At 45.8% G+C, this 14,017-nt stretch overlaps 1 pseudogene; it reads right to left on the minus strand.

Annotated features, from left to right (window-relative positions):
- Positions 1-418: 418 nt before the first annotated feature.
- LOC110498350 lies at positions 419-10,590 on the minus strand (annotated as a pseudogene).
- Between the last annotated feature and the right edge of the window lie 3,427 nt (positions 10,591-14,017).

A 14,017-nucleotide genomic window follows, 5' to 3' on the forward strand; every position in this document is an offset into this window, starting at 1 on the left:
GATTTCAAGTTGCATTGCAGTTGACATGATATGGCCTGTTATTTGGCCTTTTAGAGAAATTAGACCTTTGTGGCTTTTTAGGTCAGTCTCATAAAGGACATGGAGATAACTGTATCTTCTACTGCAGACCACTGCAGATAAGAAAAAGCTCTTACCAAGCAAGTGATACACAAAGGCAGTACCATAACTCTGTCTGTATATTTCTCGGTCAATACGCTCTCACCTGGGCCTCTGTGCAGAGTAGCTCAGCCCTGGTCCTCTCCTCCAGGGTGACCATCACTTCATCCAGATCCTTCATCCTGGAGAGGTGTTATACCACCACCGGCCTATGGAGGGTTTGCCTTGCCCCCTGGGACAACAGAAAGTATTTGCTCATGTAGGAACTTCGAGTGAAGGCTGCAAGGCTGTCCTGAGAGGACTAAACTGGCATGGGGCTGTTTGTGAGTCCAACACAGTTCTCTGAATTCACCACCCTCAGAGACCACACTTCTATCATCTCCAATGTTCCAGCTGATAGCCGCCCTCCCCTTCTCCCTGGTCCAGCTGATGGTACCCTCTGCTCCCCCTTGGCCAGGGGACAAAGCCATCCTCTCCGGTCAGAGCCTTGTCTGTCCCCGCCGGAGGGATGGCTGAGGGAAGGAGAGGAGAGGAGAGGAGAGATGGTCTTGCCAGGGCACATGGGTGCAGCAGTGATCTCATGCTGCTGACAGCAGGAGGTATTGTTTCTGGAGCGGCTGTTGGCGCTCCACCCTAGCAGGATTAAGCTCCCTGGGGGAAGGGACAGGACAGGGGGATGGGGGCTGTGGGGTAAACAAGCTGGCACAGCTGAGCAGGCCTCCATAGATGGCAAGCACTCTGCACTGATCCATGGGCTTCAGATGGGTGCTGAACCCAGGCCAATAGTGTCTGATAACGGCTCTACCATTTGGTCAGCGGATTTGTCTCTGATGCTGGCCAGTTTGAGGCACAGCAGACGGCACATCATGTAATCGCTTAATTTAGAACTACAGAGTTGCATTGAGTGTGTGTTTTGGTGAAAGTGAATCTGTGAGCTTGCGTGTGAGAATTTGTGTGTGGATGTAAATGAGGTTGTGTGTGTGTGTGTGTGTGTGTGTGTGTGTGTGTGTGTGTGTGTGTGTGTGTGTCTCAGTACACAGGTTTGGTCTCGTGGATTTCCAATGCCCACAGATCTCAGGGGCTTTCCAGTCAAAATGAACACATACTGAACTACAGGTGAAGGAGACCCATAAGGGGGATCATTTGACCATTTTCATTCTGTCAAGGGGGTAAAACAATTCACTGAATACATTTCCACCCCACATTTGTGTTAGCATGTTGTGCAATAACCATGGAGATATATCCATTAGGGCCAAACCTCATCATCATTTTGGAGCTATGAGAGAGGCAGCTGATGGGAGAGATTACACATAGGATCTCTCATTAATCTCATGAGAGTTTGGGCACGCAAAAGGGAAGCGGGGGCGTCTCTCTCCCCCACGGTTCGTGACTGAGCCCTGATGTGACTCACACAGACCCCCATTGTGAAGGGTGGTGTGTTGGGTTTGATTGCTGCATTTTCATGTCTTAATTGAAAACAGGAAAAGATTAAGAAAGAAAAAGGGAAGTGGAAAAAAATGAGCGACAAAGTGCAAATCACCCGCCTGGGGTGAGAATGAGATGTAGGCTGAGACCCTGATTACACGTTGGCTTGATTGTTCCTCATAACTCTGACCTTCAATCAATGTCGATTCTCCTTAATACTAGCTACCCCACACACGCCACAGTAGGGTGGTAACGATCTATAATTATGGCACTATATTTTCACCCCTTAGTTTGCAAACACTGCAGATCAAAATAAAACAGTTTAGATGCCAAATGTACTTTAAACATGATGAGTGCATCACCATAATTCAATAACTGCAGTACAGACTGAACTTAGTGGACATTTACGCACTGTGAATTAATTCCTCATTGCAGTAACACTAAGTATACAAAACATTAAGAACACCTGCTCTTTCCATGACATAGACTGACCAGGTGAATCCAGGTGAACGCTATGATCCCTTATGGATGTCACTTGTTTTTAATCCTTGAGACATGGATTGTGCATGCGTGCCATTCAGAGGGTAAATGGGAAAGACAAAAGATTTAAGTGCCTTTAAACATGGTATGGTAGTAGGTACCAGGCACACGGGTTTGTGTCAAGAACAGCAACGCTGCTAAGGTTTTCACACTAAACAGTTATCAGGTATCAAGAATGGTCCACCACCCAAAGGACATCCAGCAAACACAGACACAACTGTGGGAAGCATTGGAGTCAACATGGGCCAGCATCCCTCTGCAACTCAATATTAGGAAGGTGTTCCTAATGTTTGGTATACTCCGTGTATGAGTGCAAAGGAATGGCTCAGTGTTGCCAGAAAGGGCTGCTGAAGGAGGGGTACCTGTAGTTTGTTCATGCCCAGGAACAGCCTCCTCATTTTGGTAACGGGTGGTTGAACTCCCGGAGGCGGTTCTCTACCAGGTGCAGCTCCAGCAGGACAGCCTGACCAAAAAAGGATCTTGATCCGGTTCGGGTCCAAGACCAGCTCCCGCAACTAGTGCAGCCCCTCCCAGCCCTCCACCTGTCTGATCTCATTACCTGAAAGGAGATGGTGGGATATGAAATCAGTAGGTAATTACATGACTACAGCTACCCCTCTTACCCATATGATTTGCCTGGCATCATTGCAAATTACAACACTGAATTTCATAAACTCTGCAATTAAATTTTTTATTTTACCTTTATTTAACTAGGCAAGTCAGTTAAGAACAAATTCTTATTTTCAATGACAGCCTAGGAAAAGTGGGTTAACTGCCTGTTCAGGTGCAGAACGACAGATTTTTACCTTGTCAGCTCAGGGTTTTGATATTGCAACCTTTCGGTTACTAGTCCAACGCTCTAACCACAAGGCTACCTGCCACCCCATTCAGTTACTGTGTCTGTGGATCTGGAAGGTGAGTGTGGTCTGTATAAATATGTCTCAACAGGTTCATAAAACAACCCAGGGTGGGATTAGGGTCAGACAGTCACCCAACTGAAGAAAAAAAAGAATCAAATGCAAACAATGGCAGACAGAAAAAGGTACTGTGTTTCTGTGACCCATCGGCATGCCCATTTAGTTTCTATTCTTGTTGCCTCATCTCCCACCTGGACAGGGCTGAGAAAGCCTCTCCGTTGACTGAGCTGTACATTTCATGGGCTTTAAAACCTGAAGGAAGTTGTTACTGTACCTTGGAGGAAGAGTGCTTTGAGATTGGTGAGCCTGCTGAGCTGCAGATTGGCAATAATTGGAGATGCCATTGTGGCTCAAATGCAGCACCTCCAGGCTGCCCATCAGTGGCTCCAGGCTGTCCGCAGGGTCCACTTCCCTGAAAGAGAGGGACAGAGTGGGCACTCAGAGTTAGCTGCCTCTAACTAAATGCACCACTGCCCCATTTAGAAGGCCAGACCTCACAGGTGCACAGCAACTCAAGGCAATCACAGCACAGGCAGAACACACAAAAGCCTGACCCCCCAACCCCCTTCCCAATTGAAACCTCTTTTATGTGCTGTTTACTTTGTGTAAACTCTCCTCTTGTCTTTTTCAATAGTACCAGTGAAAGGGGAGATTTGTGCTTTTCTGAAAACAGCTAGCAGAAGCATGAGCTTTGTCAGTGCAACAGGTTAGTGCTGCCCCCAAGTGTCTGAAAGTAGAAAATACTATATTTACAACAGAGAAAATAAATAAGTCCTATACCAACCATGAGACAGTGGCAATTTTACCATGTAAATCTTGGGTCGGCCAAACTCCTCCAAAAATGTTTTAGATGTATGCCAGCAAAGCCACAACACAACACTAAACAATACATTAATTTCACTATAACGGTGACAAACTGTGCCCACAAACTGTTAGGGCATACATAAAGCTGTCCCAACAGCAGTCCCATCACCTTACCACTGCAACACCTGGCTATCAATGGAGCCTTGTCTGACAGCGAAACAGTTCATTCAGCCTCATTTACTTCCTTTTAAAATAACATAGTTGATATGGCTGATTTTCTTAAACAAATGTATTTTTTACTGACAATTGAGATAATGGCTTCAGGGGACGACAAGCTTATAAGAGGCAATCCGTAATTTCGATTAAGACATTAATGAGTAGGTTAGGACGGACGTAGTCAATATAAGTATTTGTCCAGCACTTTTGAAATGTACAGTGACAGAATTCAGAACATGGGCCGTTCTTACAGTATTCTCCCTGCACACCAAGTCAGAACCGTAGGATAAATAAAGGGGGCATACAAGCAGACAATGAAAGCTTTTACAATATTCAATGATTACATTTCTCTGAAAGAGGCTATAGGCTACATGTGCACCACCAAGTCAGAACAGTAGGCTAAATTGTGAGGGGAAAAGGGACCAAATTATTAGGGTGAGGAGCATGGGCTACTAACAGCTTACCACACAACATACACTTAGTATTACTTTCTTAGCTACAGTATACATATCTCCCTTGCATATTGCATAATTTGCGCAGCTGCATACAATACAGTTTTGGACTCACCTTGTTGTGCTGTGCTCACAGGAACAAGAAGGTGGCGTGGCGGTCCTTCGTGGGCAGATTTTGTCGTCAAAGTCTGTCATTCTCTGGATTTATGGTTCTTTCAGACAACTGGGAACACGGAAAAAAACAAGGTCGAATCATGATGACATCAGTGATCTTCGGGTCAGAGCTCTAGAAAGAGGCATTAGTTCCCAACTTGCAATTCCGAGTTGGATAAGTATTCAAAATGTATTTTCCCCAGTTGGAGCTTGTTTTATTCTGAGTTCCCAGTTGTCTTGAACTCACTGAAGTCAGTTTCCCCTTATCTGAGTTTCCTGTTGTTTTGAGTGTGGCAGAAGTCATGCTGGATTGACAGCATGGCCAATGTTGAATGTTTATCCTTTTAAGCTTGGAAAAAAGACCCTTAAACCCAGACTTGGACCACACACCCACTTCACTGAATAGCAGGCTAGTGATTGCTTTGCAATGCTTGCAGTTAGCCACTGATTCCTTCCAAACCACTCATTGTTAAATTTGCGATTTCCAGCTTGTTGTGTAATGTTTATGTCCACCGATATGTTTATCTATAATTTCTCTTCATTATTTCTCGTCATGTGACAAGGATTGAAAAGGATTTGCCAGTAGATTGTCGACTTGATAAATAATGATGACTGCTAGCTTGCTAGCTAAGATTTTGAAAGTATGATGTTGATATGATCAGTCCAATCAAAGCTACGGTAGAAATAACTTGATATAATTTTATCTGTGGCCAATAACCTTGAATCTTCTTGGATGGACACTTTTAATGAGTGACAGAACACCGAGCCAATCACGGCACATCTAGAGAACATTACCAACCCCTACGCTCTGTATTTTCTGCTGGCTGCCCCACCACCACAGAATGCACTGCATTTTGCACTGCACAGAAACACCTGCATTTTGGAGCTGCCTTGCTCAAGAAAGCAAAAAAAGAGACCAAGTTTGTATGCGGCTTTATTCATGTTTTTTTTTTTTTTTTTACATTGTTTGCAAACTGATATGTGACATGTATTAATGTCAAAATAACATGCAAAACAGGTTAAATCTTTTTCGTTTTTGTAGCAAACCCTTAAATGATGGGTCGCCACTGTACTGAGAAAACATAAATGGTTAAAGCTTTTCATGAATTGTTCATTTCCAGATCACAAACTGTGTTTAAAAGGGAATACATTTAAATGTTATGTTCAAATAATAGACTTTCATCTGTAGTGCTGGTACCTACTGCCTTTGAGGAGCCCTGCTAGCCATAACCAATGGAATTCACCTTGTGGGAGAGAATCTGTCTGTTAGTCAGGTGAGCCTGGGCCTTCTGCCTTGGCAGGATGGACTCTGTGGTTATTGTTTAAACACAGTGCCTACATGGAAGAAAGGAAGAAAAACGTTATTGTTAATTGTTTAACCCAACTGTGCAACTGACAAAGTGAGAATCAAAATATTTGACAAATATCATAGATAGAAGAGTCAGACAAGCTTGTGGGAGGAAGCAAAACACCACATTGGTTAGTCTGGCCGGCTGGTACACCTTGATGTTGGTCAGGCAGACACGCACACTGAAGGAGGTGAGGTTGTTGTGCTCTAGGTTGACACTGTGCAGGTTGTAGAACAGGTCTTCTGGGGTCAGATCCAACATCCTGGGGAGAGAGGGAACACTTTATACACACGCACTCTGTTTTAATCTCTCTTCTAAAGGTGACAAATACTGTGATGTAGTACTACCCAGTACAGTATGGTAAGTAACCTGATTGCACAGGATTGCAGGTTGAGATCGGCGATGTCAGAATAGTTAGTGTCCCAGTTTCTCCGCCACCATGTCAGGGGTCAGGCATCCACCAAACACATCCTTGGCAATCTCACAAGCCGCCATTTTCTATAGATCTCAATGACATCATCACTTCTGTTTCTCTCAATTCAACAAACAGATTCAGAACTGTTTTGATTATGATGTAAACATACCACTGCAGTCCCATCCAGTGCCTTTAGAGAGGGGAAGTGGAACACCACATATTTCCCATAGTTTTCGTTTCTCCACTGAAGGATTCCTGTACAGATCCAGAATGATTAAGTATCCCAAAGCCTAGAAAAAACAAAGAAAAAATAAATAAACGTTGGTCTCGAAATACTAATACTAATACTAGAACCAGAATATACAAACATGATATCATGCTTGGCTGTGTGAGGCTCTGCTCATTTTCAGGTGGTAGATGTCTCGTGTTATGATGATGATGTTGCCGATGTACAGCTTGAAGAGGGAGCGGGCCCTCTGTACCACATACAGGGAGCCAATGCAGTTGTTCTCCACACACAGGAAGTGTGGGTTGGACAGCCAGTCCAGGATGGTGCCATCCAGTGCCATCCAGATAGGACAGCTTGGACACACCTGACAGGACAAGGATAGGGTGGGGAAACCACATTCATCTATGATGGACATGATTCCCTTGTCATTAACACATTTTCTCTTTTGTGAATTATTTCGCTCTCATTTTTGTGGGGGCCAATGAGATAACTGACCGCCTAGCCTAGAGATGAAGCTATCGTTGAGAGACAGCTCCTCTAGATGCTGGCAGTTGTCCAGACCCTCCACTTTAGAGATGTCATTGAAGGAGTCCCAGCGCAGTTTGACCAGTTTGCACAGGTTGATGAGCCTGGAGAGCCTCTAGCTGTCAAGGTTAAGGGCTGTGATCTTCTCAGGGTGCAGAGGTCATCATTAAATAAAAAGGCTGCACTTGTACTGCAGATGAAGCACCTGGAAAGAACCCTCTGTCACAAGCACGTCATCCAGGTGTGTGAGGGTCATCAGACATCCCAGAAGAGTCATCCTCACTGCCTCAGGCTGGGACAAACACATCACTTTCATCACCACAGTGTCTGGTTGGTCTTAATGTGCGAATCATGGGCACTCTAAACCTCATGTTAGAGCAGGTATTGTGCTGTAGTATTTACCCTGTGCCAGGGATAGTAACGGGTGCCCAGTCGAGTCGCAGCTGTGCGGGGGCGTGTTTCCGGAGCACAGCCGTCTCCTCCCTGGCCCGGGTCAGCTGGTTCCAGTGCAGGTCCAGCTGCATGAGCCGCCCTAGTCCTTTCAGCCCCTCTCGGAACAGCAGGTGGTTGTAACTGGTGTCCACCAAGTCCAGGTTGGGCTGAAGGAACACAGGGAACATAATGTATGTAGGACTCTCAATGGAGAATTGTTTGATGTAGGTTGGTTGACCAGTAAACGCCCCAAACATCAGACACACCGTGTGGGAGATGTCCTCTAGTTGGTCAGACGAGAGATCTCCTTCAGCTTACTCAGACTGTTGCCATGGAGATTCAACACCTTTGACCAGGGAAGAAAGAGAAAAGTGTGGCACCGTCACAGTACAGACGGGATATCAATGCTAAACCTAGTGTGTCTATGGTACCAATAACTGTAGTTCCTCAACCCTTACTGTAACTTGACTGAGGACGTTGTTGGCCCTGGCTACATTGAGTAAAGTCTTCTCATCCAGGCTCAGCATCTTGGGCCATGGTTTGACCATGGGATCCATGTTCAGTATTTCCTCATCCAGGTTGATATCATTGGGAGGGGGGTCTTCTGTGCCTCTGCTGCTGGAACATCGAAAGACAAACATGGTATACTTTTTCCAACCTAGGAGTTATACTCAAAGTCGATGAGGTACTCCAGCAGGACAAGCTCATGGTCAAATAGACTGCAGTCACAGCCATGGTGGATCTTGAAGGAGCAAGGCCTACCTATATGGATAAGAGTCTCAGGTTTGTCAACAGGAGGATGGAACAGTAGTATGTTGACTTTTGCTGGTTGTTTTCATTAAGAGAGTAGTGTCACCAGTAAAAATAATTGTTGTTCTGAAAAGTAATAGCTGTAATATTTCAAATTACAGTATCTCCATTTGTCTTATGGCCCTGCTCTGGGCTCACATTGCGGTAAACGGAATGAGCTTTAGGGTAGTTGAGGGGGTCCACTGATGCTGCGGCCCAGGAACACATTGGAAACAATGATCTGACCTTGAAACAGGAGGACAGTTAGAGCCATTTCATTTATGTTTCTCTGATATATCAAATTCTAAATCAAATGAATATCGTTAACACATTTACAGTTTTATCCTGATTTATATCCTCAAGGTTTCATTAGCAATACAAAGTCATTGAATTGTGTGAAACATGAAATAGGACCATACAGACCATGTCTGAAAAGGAGAGGGTCTATGCTCTGCTTGGAGGTACCTTCGTTGGCCTGTCACTGTTTGTACTCCTAGGCCTGTCCGTCACACTCCGGCTGTTAGAAAAGAGTACAACCCTCTCTCTGCCCAGGGCCTAACACAGACACCAGATACATTCTCAGGAACTAAAACAAAGGCCCAATCTCAGGAACTAAAACAATGGCCCAATCTCTGGAACTAAAACAATGGCCCAATCACAGGAACTAAAACAATGGCCCAATCACAGGCACTAAAACAATGGCCCAATCACAGGCACTAAAACAATGGCCCAATCACAGGCACTAAAACAATGGCCCAATCACAGGCACTAAAACAATGGCCCAATCACAGGCACTAAAACAATGGCCCAATCACAGGCACTAAAACAATAGCCCAATCACAGGCACTAAAACAATGGCCCAATCACAGGCACTAAAACAATGGCCCAATCACAGGCACTAAAACAATGGCCCAATCACAGGCACTAAAACAATGGCCCAATCACAGGCATAGCGTACAATCTAAATATTACCTTATAAATATCTGCTGTTTTAAAGCCGTCCTCTGGAATGTCTCCTTTTTCTTACTGGTTCTTTCAGGATCAGACACATAGAACAGATACTCCAGCCAGCATTTGTAATTACTGCACAAACATTAGGAGTAAAGAAAGCATAAGGATCAGTCTCAAACAGAGCTACTGACAGGTGTAATATTGCAGTTTATGTAGTCTGTTCAACTATTTCTGTATAATTTTAGACATAGATAGCCAGTATGAGGAACTGCGCTCAGGCTAGATTGAAGGGTAGCTGGTACCTGAGAAAGGGTACTCGACTCCAACCTTTAATGGAAAAAATAAGGAGGCCGAGATACAAAATTATACTTAAACAAGGCAAAATAACTCTACTTTTTACACTTGATTATCTACGTACCAATAGAAAGCTTACATGTAAACAACAATGCAAAATCAGACTGTAGGAGGTCTAATCCATTATCCATGTACGCTGAGTGCACAAAACATTAGGAACACTTCCTAATATTGAGTTGCACCCCCTTTTGCCCTCAGAAAGGCCTAAATTTGTCAGGTCATGGACTACAGGGCGTCTAGCTTGGAGAGGATCCCAGGCCAGGGTCGTGGGTAATATTAGCAGGGGTGTCACTGCAGTCCAGAGCCCTCACTCAGCGAGGACAGTCCATTCTCCCAGGTACGGGCTGACTTCCGGCACAGGTCCTGCTCCTCAGACAGCTCACACTCCAGCTGCTCAAGACACCAACACAACAATCATATTAAGCACCACTGTAAATGAATGACAAACGTATCAAAAGTCTATTTTTGAAGGCATAGCGTTGTACTGACATTTCTGAGTGCGTAATTGAGCTTCCTCTTGTTCTACAGCAGATTGGCCAGGTTCTCGCCAGGTTCCTCTGGGCTGTCCTCTGGCAGCTGTAAGAGATTCCTCTTGTTCTACAGCAGATTGGCCTGGTTCTCTGCCAGGTTCCTCTGGGCTGTCCTCTGGCAGCTGTAAGAGATTCCTCTTGTTCTACAGCAGATTAGCCTGGTTCTCTGCCAGGTTCCTCTGGCCTGTCCTCTGGCAGCTGTAAGAGATTCCTCTTGTTCTACAGCAGATTAGCCTGGTTCTCTGCCAGGTTCCTCTGGCCTGTCCTCACATGCATGTTGTAGTACATCATTTTCTTCTTCATCACCGTGGACTGAACAGATGTTACTACAGTTGAAGTCAGAAGTTTACATCCACTTAGGTTGGAGTCATTAAAACTCATTTTTCAACCACTCCACAAATTTCTTCTTAACAAACTATAGTTTTGGCAAGTCGGTTAGGACAACTACTTTGTGCATGACACAAGTCATTTTTCCAACAATTGTTTATAGACAAATTATTTCACTTATAATTCACTGCATCACAATTCCAGTGGGTCAGAAGTTTACATACACTAAGTTGACTGTGCCTTTAAACAGCTTGGAAAATTTCAGAAAATTATGTCATGTTTTTAGAAGGTTCTGATAGGCTAATTGACATCATTTGAGTTAATTGGAGTTGCACTTGTGGATGTATTTCAAGGCCTACCTTCAAATTCAGTGCGTAATAATTGTACGCCTCCACAAGTCTGGTTCATCCTTGGGAGCAATTTCCAAATGCCTGAAGGTACCACGTTCATCTGTACATAAAACGAGTCCTATATCGACATAACCTGAAAGGCCGCTCAGCAAGGAAGAAGCCACTGCTCTAAAATCGCTATAAAAAAAAGCCAGACTGCGGTTTGCAACTGCACATGGGGACAAAGATCGTACTTTTTGGAGAAATGTCCTCTGGTCTGATGAAACAAAAATAGAACTGTTTGGCCATAATGACCATCATTATGTTCAGAGGAAAAAGGTGGAGGCTTGCAAGCAGAAGAACACCATCCCAACAGTGAAGCACGGGGGTGGCAGCATCATGTTGTGGGGGTGCTTTGCTGCAGGAGGGACTGGTGCACTTCACAAAATAGATGACATCATGAGGCAGGAAAATGATGTGGATATATTGAAGCAACATCTCAAGACATCAGTCATGAAGTTAAAGTGGTCGCAAGTGGGTCTTCCAAATGGACAATGACCCCAAGCATACTTACAAAGTTGTGGCAAAATGGCTTAAGGACATAAAAGTCAAGGTATTCGAGTGGCCATCACAAAGCCCTGACTTCAATCCTATAGAACATTTGAGGGCAGATCTGAAAAAGAGTGTACGAGCAAGGAGGCCTACAAACCTGACTCAGTTACACGAGCTCTGTCAGGAGGAATGGGCCTCAATTCACCCAACTTATTGTGGGAAGCTTGTGGAAGGCTACCCTAAACATTTGACCCAAGTTAAATAATTTAAAGGCAATGCTACCAATTGCTAATTTAGTGTATGTAAACTTCTGACCCACTGGGAATGTGATGAAAGAAATAAAAGCTGAAATAAATCATTCTGGCCAATGGCCAAATTGTCACGGCCGTTGAATGAAGTAGACTAAAGCGTAGCGTTGTGAGCGTAAATATTCCTTTTTATTAGGATGCACCTGACAAAAACAATAAACAATACAAAAACAACCGTGAAGCTTAAGAAATACAAAACATAGAAAATTGAACATAGAATGCCCACCCCACATCGCACCCTGACCTAACCAAATAGAGAAATAAAACAGCTCTCTAAGGTCAGGGCGTGACAGTACACCCCCCCCCCCCCCCCCCAAAGGTGCGGACTCCAGCCGCAAAACCTGAACCTATAGGGGAGGGTCCGGGTGGGCATCTATCCGCGGTGGCCGCTCTGGTGCGGGACGTAGATCCCGCTCCACCTCTGGCTCACCCCGCTTTGGTGGCGCCTCTGGTGTGGGGACCCTCGCCGCCGACCCCGGACTGGGCACCCTCGCTGCGGGCCCCAGACTAGGCACCCTCGCTGGGGGCTCCGGACTGGAGACCGTCGCTGGAGGCTCCGGACTGAAGGCCGTCTCTGGAGGCTCCGGACTGGAGACAGTCGCTGGAGGTTCAGAATTGGAGGCCGTCGCTGGAGGCTCTGGACTGGAGGCCGTCATTGGAGGCTCCAGACTGGAGGCCGTCATTGGAGGCTTCGTGCCATGACTCCTCACTGGAGGCTTCGTGCCATGGATCGTCCCTGGAGGCTTCTTGCCATGGATCATCACTGGAGTGGAGAGACACACAGGAGGCCTGGGTCTGGGAACAGGCATGGGACTCACCAGGCTGGGGAGACATACAGGAGGCATAGTTCTGGGCGCAGGCACAGGACTCACCAGGCTGGGGAGACATACAGGAGGCTTTGTCCTTGGCAGAGGCACCAGATACACTGGGCCGTGGAGGCGCACTGGAGGTTTCGAGCTTAGAGCCTGCACAACCCGTCCTGGCTGGGTGGTTATCTTCACCCTACAAATGAGGGGAGCTGGCACAGGACGGAGACACAGTGCGCAGAGCCGGCGTAGGATATCCTGGGCCGAAGAGACGCGCTGGAGATCAGGCGTACTGAGCCGGCACCATCCATCCTGGCTGGATGCTCACCCTAGCCCGGCAGATGCGGGGAGCTGGGATGTAGCACACTGGGCTGTGAACGTGCACTGGAGACACCGTGCGCTCCACCGCATAACACGGTGCCTGACCAGTACGAAGCTTGCCACGGTAAGCATGGGGAGTTGGCTCAGGTCTCCAACCTGACTCAGCCAGTATGGTTCCCAATCAGAGACAACGGTAGACAGGTATCGTCTTCCCTGATTGAGAACCATACCCGGCCAAATCAAAGAAATACAAAACATAGAATGCCCACCCCACATCACACCCTGACCTAACCAAATAGAGAAATAAAACAGCTCTCTAAGGTCAGGGCGTGACACATAACAAGTATTCTATTTCAGGCTCAATATATAGACAAATTCCATGTCTCTAACCCATTGCTAATTAATGACCTATTACAGAAAAAAAACACTATTTCCATTGGTCGTTAATTCTAGTCCTCTCGTCCTCTGTCTCTGTGTTGTGTATTTATCTTCCATATATTCTAATTGCATTCAGACCCTTTACTCAGTACTTTGTTCAAGCACCTTTGGCAGTGATTACAGCCTTGAATCTTCTTGAGTATGACACTACAAGCCTGGCACACCTGTATTTTGGGAGTTTTTCCCATTATGCTCTGTAGATCCTCTCAAGCTCTGTCAGGTTGGATGGGGAGCATTACTGCACATCTATTTTCAAGTCTCTCCAGTGATGTTCAAATCGGGTTAAAGTCCGAACTCTGGCTGGGCCACTCAAGGACATTCAGAAACTTGTCCCAAGGTCACTCCTGTGTTGTCTTGGATGTGTGCTTAGGGTCGTTGTCCTGTTGGAAGGTGAACCTTCACCCCAGTCTGAGGTCCTGAGCGCTCTTCATCAAGGATCTCTCTGTACTTTGATCCATTCATCTTTGCCTCGATCCTGACTAGTCTCTCAGTCCCTTCAGCTGAAAAGCATCCCCACAGCATGATGCTGTCACCACTATGCTTCACCGAAGGATGGTGCCAGGTTTTCCAGGTGTGACGCTTGGCTTTCAGGCCAAATAGTTGAATCTTGGTTTCATCAGACCAGAGAATCTTGAGTCCTTTTGGTGCCTTTTGGCAATCTCCATGTGGGCTGTCATGTGCGTTTTACTGAGGAGTGACTTCCATCTGGCCACTCTACCATAAAGGCCTGATTGGTGG

This window comes from Oncorhynchus mykiss, chromosome 19 (genome assembly GCF_013265735.2).
Source record: "Oncorhynchus mykiss isolate Arlee chromosome 19, USDA_OmykA_1.1, whole genome shotgun sequence".
Lineage (NCBI taxonomy): Eukaryota > Metazoa > Chordata > Actinopteri > Salmoniformes > Salmonidae > Oncorhynchus > Oncorhynchus mykiss.